This window comes from Marmota monax, unplaced genomic scaffold, assembly GCF_021218885.2.
Source record: "Marmota monax isolate L192 unplaced genomic scaffold, Marmota_monax_Labrador192_F-V1.1 WCK01_AAM20220418_F8-fsc00083, whole genome shotgun sequence".
Lineage (NCBI taxonomy): Eukaryota > Metazoa > Chordata > Mammalia > Rodentia > Sciuridae > Marmota > Marmota monax.
Genome location: NW_026692848.1, coordinates 289,740 through 298,126, shown reverse-complemented (window position 1 = coordinate 298,126; position 8,387 = coordinate 289,740).

Here is an 8,387-nt window from a genome sequence, read left to right as displayed (position 1 = left end):
GCATTGGAATGCTTGGAAGGAGACCCTGGCCAACTCCAGCACCAAGCAGGCTGGTGGGGACACTGGGTATGACATGGAGCAGCGGAGGTGACTCAGGTGTCAACTGTGACGTGGAACAGCAGAGGAGACCCAGGTGTCTGACTGATGTGGAGCAGAGGTAAAGAAGGAAGAGTGTGGCGAGGCTGAAGGACTCCCTGCCTAGGCCTGGACACCATCAAAGGGACTAGAAAGCCAGTTGTTCACCCCAGGGCACACATGTGCTGCTGTCCGACATCATGGAGGTGGACTTGGGGGCATCCTGGGATCCTGCATGCTAGCTGTAGCAAAGTGGTCAAGGACCCAGGATGATGGCCTGGGGGGATTGTGCCTGGAGCAGCTTCCTGCTCTGTGGCCACAGAGTCCCCACCAGCAGGGGAGCAGTGAGCCGCCGGTGCAGCCCTGGCTGGAGAGCTGCACCTGGGCTGCAGGCCACCCTGACCAGCACTGCTTCTCAGGAATCACCGACAAATGAAGTCAGAGGAGTACCCAGGGGCCAGAAGTGTCATCTAAAATCAGATACAGGAAATGGAAGATGCCCTGCCCCTGCCCTGTGTGTGTGAGTCTCCACGGCTGGGGTTGTCTTCTGAAGGGCACAGGAGAGCTTCTGCTAGGGGCTGAGAGGACAATGGGACCACTTTCACCTCCCTGAGTGTTCCTGGAGCTCCCACAGCCTGGCCTCCCTGGAGTCAGAGGCTGAAACCCATGTGCTGGGCCCACAGGGACCTGGGGTGGTGCCGAGGATGGAGGGAGAGAACGTAGCAAACAGACAGCCACAGGCACAGGCTGCAGATGGAGGAGGGGGAGCACCAAGGACAGGCCACCTGCTGACAGCCCCTGGCTCCGAGTCCCACCGGGCTGGGCCCTGGCTGTGGCCCCACCAGGGATCCTGGCTGGGCTGTGTGGCCTGTCCTTGGGCAAGAGGTACAGAGTCCCTACTCGGCTTCCACTCTAAGCCTGTCCAACAGCCTAGGAGGAGAGAGGCAGGGAGAGAGGCGGGCAGCTGGGAGAGGACTGGGCAGTTCCATGGACACCTTCCCCCAGCCCCGCAGTGGTCAGCCCACTCAGCGCCACGGCGCCATGCCCTGAGGTAAACAGCGGTTACTCTGATCAAAGAGCTGCCCAGACTTAATCACAGAGCTTACAGCGAAGGAAGTGGGAGAGGCTGCCCACAGGGGGAGAAGGCCAGAGTAAAGACCCTGGCCAGCGGGCCCCTCCATGTCGGGGCCTCTTCCTTGGCCCCTAACAGCAGCAGCAGAGCCGAGGAAGCCGGGGTGCACCGCCCCCAGCACAAACACAACGGCTTTCTCAGAAGGAAGGAGGCGGTATTCCACCTACAAGCAGAAAGGGGAGCGAATCCCATGCAGGAACCACGGACAGTTAGTGTCTGGCCAAGAGGGGAACATTCGAGGGCTCGGTGAGAAGGCACCAAATGAAGCAAGGAAAGGCCTCAGGACTTCTCCCCCAGCGATGGCCCAGACTCCCAAGATCACCCGTGGGGCCTCTAGAGCTCCCTTCCACCATAGCCAGGAACAGAGGGCAAGACAAGGCTGAGCACTGGACCCCCTGGGAGGCCAGGAGAGAGCCATTGCCAGACAAACTGCCCACAGCACAGAGGACAGAGTCCCAGGCCAGCTGCACACTGTACAGAGGACCAGGGACCAGCTAGCTGCACGCTACAGAGAGGACAGAGACACAGGCCAGCTGTCACTGCACAGAGGACCAGGGCCAGGCCGGCTGCCTGCTGCAGAGAGAATGGAGGCCTAGCATGGGGGCTCCAGGGGAGCCCTGGCTGCTTCCCTCTGCTCCCTCGGCCCATGACCAGAGATCAGGGCATGGCCATGTTCATGTCCTTTGGCTGCCAGGCTGTTGTGGAAGGGTGTGGATGTAGGTAGATGGAGGGCTTCTCTGGAGCCAGGAGCTGCAAGGCCCTCCCCACCCTGAGCACTCAGGCCCCTCTCCTGGTGGGCTCTTCTGCTGCCTGTGGCTGCTCTTGAAACACAGCCCAGAACCTCGTGTGAGGTGCTGCAAACCTGCCAGGCACAGAGCCCCTCCTCTCTGCTCCGGACAGCAGCTCCTTCTCCTCAGGCCTCACGAGCTGCTGTCCTCGCTCACCTGGCCCCGCACAGCTGCCTCTGTCCTTTCTGCTCTTGCTGGTGAGCCACCTCTGCACACAGGTACCCAACCACTGGTCTGCAGTTTCTTATAGTGCTTCAGTGGTCTTCACCCTTCTGCACTGGGCGTGTTCAACCACAGTCCCAGGGTCACGATGGCCCTGGTGGAGCACAGGGCTCAGTGGTGGCATGACCTTGGCCCAAGTGTCCAGAACCCTGAGCTCCAGAGGCCCTCTGTCTCTCCCACAGCAGGCTTCTTCCTGCACTTCCTGCTGACCAGTGTCTTGCAGGGCAAACCCTCCTGTCCCACGTAGCAAGCAGGGCTCTGGCTGCAGCGGGAGAAAGGGGTCCCAGCTGGCTCAGGGTGCTGCCTGGCAAATGGCAGGCTGGTCCCCTCTGGTGACACCCTCTGGTGTCTCCCAAGGGTGATAAGGTTTGGAGCAGGAGTGACCTCTAGGCCCTCCCCTGTTCTGAAGTGTGTGCCCTTGGGTTTTCCAGTGTCAGTGTTTGCAGGAACACACCCTGTAGGTGGCTGTGGGCAGATGGGCCTGTTGATTAAAATGCAGGGAGGAACTCATATTCCATAGAAGGCACACTTTGTAAAGATGTTTCCTCAGGGGTCAGTTCTGCCCTGTGGCCTCTTCTTGGCCTCATTTGGATTGTTGCAAAGGACATACTTCTAGGAAAGGGTGATGGTAGGGCTGGAGTTGGATGGCAGCAAGTGCACAGAGACTGGAGCTGGCCTACAGCTCCTTAGGGTGTGGACCTCCTGCATAGGCTTCTGCAGATGTTCCCAGCTCAGGAATGCCCCAGCAGCTGCTGTCTCGGTCAGTGTGTTCAGACCCTGTCCTGGTGGGTTTTCACCATGAGCACTTCCAGGCAGCCAAGGTGCAGGGTGAGGGAGAATGTGCTCCCCTGTCCAGTACTCACCACAAGCAGGGTCCACCTGTTGGTCTACAGTTTCTTATAGTGCTTCGGTGGTCATCACCCTTCTGCACTGGGCGTGTTCAACCACGGGGAGGCCTGGGGCTGAATGGGTGGGGCTGCACCAGCCCAGGGCTAGCCCGTGCTGCCCAGTGAGGGAGCACCACACAGGTCAGTCTGGAAATCTGACCTCCACCCTGGGGCACAGTTATGTGAAAGGTGAGTGGGACCATGCCTGCTGATTCCCAGGTATCCTGCACACTTGCTGGACGAATATCCATGCTTGGCACTCATTAAAAGGTCAGTGGGGTGAGTCATCCAATCATGATTTCTGCTTTAAAAAAAATCATTTTCATTAAGTCTATTAGGCAAATCCCATGGCAGAATTACTAGATTAAAATATGACAGAAAGGGCCAGGGAACACGACCCCTGGCCCCTGTCAGGGTCCTGCCCAGGTGCATGGCTACCACAAGGCCTCCTCAGTAGACTTGTGGTAGGATGTCATGTGAACCTGCCCCACAGCATGGTCCACCTCCTCCTGACCACATGCATAAATCAACACAAAATGGTCTCTTATCAAGGCCTCCACAATCAACGTCTCTGAAACATGGAACTGGCCCCCCAGAGAGGCATTTCTACAAGACGTGACCCTCTGTATGGAACATGACTTATTAGCTGCATTTTTTAAAATTTTTCTTTTAGTTGTAGATGGACACAAGACCTTTATTTTGTTTATTTATTTTTATGTGGTTTGAGGATCAAACCCAGTGCCTCACATGTGCAAAGCAAGTGCTCTACCATTGAGAGACAGCCGCAGCCCCTTATTAGCTGCATTTTAAAGCAACAGAAATGCATCAGTTTTAAGACAACAAAATGAGCACATGCTGAGGTCTTTCCCATCTGCTTATCAAAATCTGAAATGGAAAAGACAGGAGATGGAAGGGAAGGGTGGCCACACTGATGGAAAAGGAATGGGACTCTCCAAGAACTTGCAACCAGGAGGAGACCCTAGAGGCCCAGGGGAGGGTACAGCGGTCCTTCGTTTTGGCTTGGAGCCAGGGAGCCACCCTCACACCCAGAGGCCCACTCCATCAGGGAGGGCAGGGCCATCCCCGGGGCCCCCCAAGAGGGAAAGTGAAGCCACTGTCCAGGTGTTTGTTAAACCTGTGTGGCATAGAGACAGCACACAGTGTCCGTTCCTAGGATCCCCTCTCAGCCAGGCTGGAAGCCGGCAGAGGGCTCAGCCTTCAGGCAGAGCATGGCCAGGCAGGGAGGGAGCAATGCCAGAGAGGAGTGGGGGCTGGCAGTCCTAGAGTTGGCCTAAGTCACTGTCTGTCCTCCCCGGGGAGGGCCTAAGCTCCAGCTCCAGTAGGTGGCTCACCCCTGCCCTGATCCAGGGGTCTCAAGAGCCCACCCGAGGGAACAGCCAGATCCACAACCAGGCAGCACCTCCGAACCAAGTAAGAGAGGGCCCGAGTGAGTTTCGAGTGGCTGATGAACAAAGCCGATTAGTTATGATGGAAATTAAGAATGTGATAGTTTGAATTCTAAACCCAAGCTCTGCTTTGAACTTTAGAAGAGACATAACAGAGTGTGGATAAAAACGCTGCAAACACAACCTGCTGAGTTCCTCTCAGGAAAGGGAACCTCGCCGCACACAGTCAAGGCAGCTGCTGTAGAAGGGAGCCCCATCCAGGGAAAACCTTATCCTGGTGCCCATCCAGTGCTGAGCAGCCTGGGCAAAGCCCCCTAGGCACCTGCAGGGAGCCAAGCATCAGTGCCCGGGGTGCCCACTTGTGGGACATGCAGAGCCGCTCTCAGTGACCCAGAGAACCCGACTCTAGGCGGCCATGCCGGTGGAGGGTGAAGAAAGCAGAAACCTAGGCATACACAGTTAGGGCACAGTCGTGGGCTGCTCATACCCTGGACAGCAGTGTCCCAAACAGGAGGGGCAGCCCAGCCACGAGAGGAGAAAAGCTCAGATCCTGAAAAGTAGTAAAAGTGCCTCGGCCTGAAAGTGCATTGCCTTCGAGAACTCTAAAGTAGGTTTGAAAGAAGATGATCTTTAAAGCTTCTTAAAAAAAGATCTGAAGCTAAATTCTGGAGAATGGAGCAGGAGCCAGGGCAGAATCAGAGGGTCCTGCTCCTCTGCTTTCTCTCAGGAGGAAATTTTGGAACTGATTACATTAGAAACTTGTACTAAGAAATGAGTTTGTATATATGTTTGGTGACATAAAGCAAAAACCAAAAAAAAAAAAAAAAAAAACAGAAACATGCACATGACTTTAAATCCCCTGGGAAAAAATAAAAGGAAAACTTGATCACTCTACAAAAAGTCAGAGGGAAAGCCCGGAAAAGAATTTAAAAAGAGACAGAGTAGACAGAAGATACAAGATAGGTGCAGGCATTTCAGAACTCATAGAAACTACGGATTTTTAAAAATCACACAAACAAGAAAACTGAAGATATGAACCTAAAACACAGAGTTGAAAACAGGGAGGGAGCCAGTGCCACAGGGGGCTCAGGATGGAGGCAGGCAGGCAGGAGGAGACACAGGACCTGCAGCCCGGGAGGGGGAGGAGGCATGGGAGCGGCACAGGGAAGACCCCACGCAGAGCCGCCCAGGCACTTGGCGGGCTGAGGCCAGGAGCAGGAGGTCCTCCCAGGACCTGCATCAGCCCCAGCCCAGGAAGCTGCACAGCTGGGCTGCACAGCTGGTGAGCCCACATTTTGACAGAAATCAATCGTGGCCATGTTCACCTCCTGTCCATCACAAGAGGTGCTACAAGAGATCAGCCTGACATCTCTGTTAAGTTGCAGGCTTAACACACCTGTGGAGGAGTGTGGATTCAGCTCACAAAAAATGGAATCCACCAAGGATAGACATGTGGGCTTCTACCCTTGGGTGAGGAACACCAGCTCGGCTGGGGGCACCTGGTGGTCTGCATAGGGCCAGTGGTGTCAAGGAGAGCTGGGCCAAAGAGGAGCCTCACCTGGGCTGAAGGAAGACGTGAACAGCAACCATGACCCTGGGGCTGGCCCTGCAGAGGTGCTGGAGGGTTCTAACACGTCCCACTGTTCCGTGTGTCCAACTCCTGTTCCCAGCTGGTGTTTGGCTGGAAACTGTGGAGCAGTAGCCACTCTGAGTGCAGTCTCCCTGGGCCCTGAGCTGCCCCTTGACCCTCGAGTTGCTGCACATACTTGCCTCTCAGACAGACAGGGGTGGCTCCTCTGGCCAGTCAGCTTCCCTTCCCTCTGACCTATGTGTCGCTCTGCCATGGTCCTCCAACCACGCCCCACCCACCAGCACCAGGAGGGGACCCTGCACCTCGCCTGAGCCCTGGCTGAAACAGCAATGGATGTTTGCTGCTCTGTTCTGGAAGTGCTGATAAGTCTGCCCCAGGGCTTTGCCATTATGACAGAGAAGGGGCTTTGACATCCTTGTGCTGGTCCAGGCCACGGTGTTGCCGAGGTTGTGAGGAGTCAGCCTCTGGCCTTTGGCCACTCCTGGGGCCTGAGGGGTGTGACTACTTTGGGACTTCCCAATCATTTCCACGACAGCTGCACTTTGTGCATAACGTTCTCACCATACTCTGCTCCCCCACAGACGTGACAGGGACAGGATGCTCACAGCAGTGTGGCACTAATGGTCAATAATTGCTGGTACCACATGGGCTATCAGCAGCAGAGGCCAGCACTGTGCAGTACGAATCTACAACCAAAATAAGAGTCAAGGGGCACAAATCTGGAGAGGAAAAAGGAAAAGAAATTATGTAACGAATATATGTCACATTATATTAATACCTTGTTATATTGTGGGCATGTACAAATATGTAACAACAAAACCCATTATGTACAACTATTATGCAACAATAAAGAAATGTGAGAAAAACAGAACCTACAACCACACATATTGCAAACTTCACCTCACAGACCTAACAATGAGGAAGAGCCAGGCACACAGGACATGCATTGTCTGATTGTATTTGCTTATGGTTCACACTTGAGAACAACTAATTTACAAGATGGCAAGTCGGGCTGTGTGAGGTGGCAGAGGGGACAAGATTGCAGAGTGAGGTGTGAGAGGCTCCTGCAGCGAGGTGTGTCCTGTTCCCTCCCTGGGTACTGAGGACCCTGGTGTGCTCACTGTGGAACCTCAAGTTGTGCATATGTCTCCTAAAAACAAAATCTTGGCTTTTTTCCTTAGTTATTCCGCATCCTCTACTGTTACTTCATTTTATTTCCATACTTCTCTTCATGCCCTAAAAATGCACTTTATCGTCCACTTTTTAGTGTATGGTGTGGTGGGCACGCGTGCAGTTCTCCTGTATCTCCCATGATGTGGCCTTGTGTCCTCAGGTTCTTTGTGGAGGCCTTTTGACGATGATGGTGCTGATATCATGATGATGATGGTCATGGTGAAGATGGTCAGGTCATACTGGTCATGATGATGAAGGTGGGGATATTCAGAATGATGGTGACGGTGGTGTGATGGCAATGCTCATGATGATGATGGTCATGGGGGTCGTGATAATGGATGGTAATGCTGTTGATAATGAGGGTGGAGGTGGTCATGTTAGACATGATGATGTTCTTGACGGTTATGATGGTCATGATGATGAGGATGATTGTGATGATGGTGAGGTGGTGATGGTCATAGTGTGACAGTGGCCATGGAGATGATGACATAGTTGGTTGTGAGGTTAAGGTGGTGTTGGTAATGACAATGGCTGGAGATGGTGGCGATGGTGAAGATGATGCTATTCATCTCAGAGCACAAGACAAAAATAAATAGGAAATACTAGTATTGGGATTATTAGATGTAAATGTAATTAAAATCCAAAGTGCTCTCCTTTGGAAGTCCAGCCCCAGCTGGACTCATATAAGCAGTGCATGAGGAAGTGTGGCACTCCTTCAAAGAGCTGTGACATACCCACTCCTGCCGCTGGCCAATGTATTGGTCAGCATGAAAAGATTGGGAAGGAACTTAGGTGGTAGGTCACTGCCCATTACCTTCTTGTCCTGAGTATGTGGAAACCCTTCCCTAGGGATTTCACGTTCAGACACAGACAAGCACATACCCACTTCTACAGCCAGGGAATACCTCCCCCATTTCTATTTCCCACTTAGTTATCCGGGCAGCTGGGAGTGACAAGAGAGGACGTTACCAGAATGACAGCCCTCCTGCCGGCATTTCCTAGGCTGGGCTGCCCTTTCCAGGCCAAAGCAACAGGCCCCCTTGTGTGATGGGTTCCCTTACATGGGGAGTGAGGCAGGGTTTTGTCTGTGATAACTCAGCACCAGGTCCAGGA